Raw genomic sequence first — 873 nt, 5'->3', positions numbered from 1 at the left:
CTGTCTGTTAGGCTTTGTTAAGTGCAAATCTACGGAGCCTCTGTACAAATCAGCATGGTACACATTATGTTATCATTACTAACTTGTTTAATATTCAGTCCACATGCATGAAGTGTAAAACGAGTAGGGCATAACCTAACGAAAAAAGAAAACACGCAAAAATCGCAGTTGTTGCGGTTCTTGCATTCCTCTGCGGTTTGCTCATCAATAGTGCAGTATTGCGATATTGCGGTTATCGCGACAGCCCTACGTTCACGCCATATCGTAATTATGGTGATTACGAGATACCAACTTGTAAAAAGCGTTCACGTCCTCATAGAACTCGTAATTACAACTTGTGAACTGGGAGTTTTCTGGGAGCTACAACTTGTACCACCTGACCACCTCAGATTCAGGTGGTATTCATGTTTAGATTCATGTTTAGGCGTTGATAGTGTGATAGTTCAGAGTCCAAGGGTGTGAACGGCTCCAAGTAGAACATCACGTGTTGTCATCTTGAAACCACAGTAATTACGACATGGCGTGAATGCAGCATAACTTCTGGAATGCTGCTCCAAGTCGGGCTCCCATGGAGCATAAAGATCAACCCCGATCAATGAATGCATCTACTTTATATTAGATAAGTGGGTATTGTTACGTCACTTTGCTTTGCGCCTCAACAGCTTAAGACTGTCTTCACTGGTCAAAGCAAAAGTTCCAAATCCGTTTGCCCTGCTGTCGGAAGCGGTACAAGCGCATAGAGTACGTCTGAAATAGAATGGGGAATCGGTTCCTCATGTAATGTGTGGTTGAGCTAGCTCTGAGAAAACCTGTCACAGATGGCGTCCCATTATCTCCAGGCCAAAGTGCATGAATGGTTTGAGTCCTCAATAG

The sequence above is a fragment of the Sinocyclocheilus rhinocerous genome, unplaced genomic scaffold (assembly GCF_001515625.1).
Source record: "Sinocyclocheilus rhinocerous isolate Xijiao unplaced genomic scaffold, SAMN03320098_v1.1 scaffold18, whole genome shotgun sequence".
In the NCBI taxonomy this organism is placed as follows: domain Eukaryota; kingdom Metazoa; phylum Chordata; class Actinopteri; order Cypriniformes; family Cyprinidae; genus Sinocyclocheilus; species Sinocyclocheilus rhinocerous.
This window is presented reverse-complemented; position numbering follows the sequence as displayed.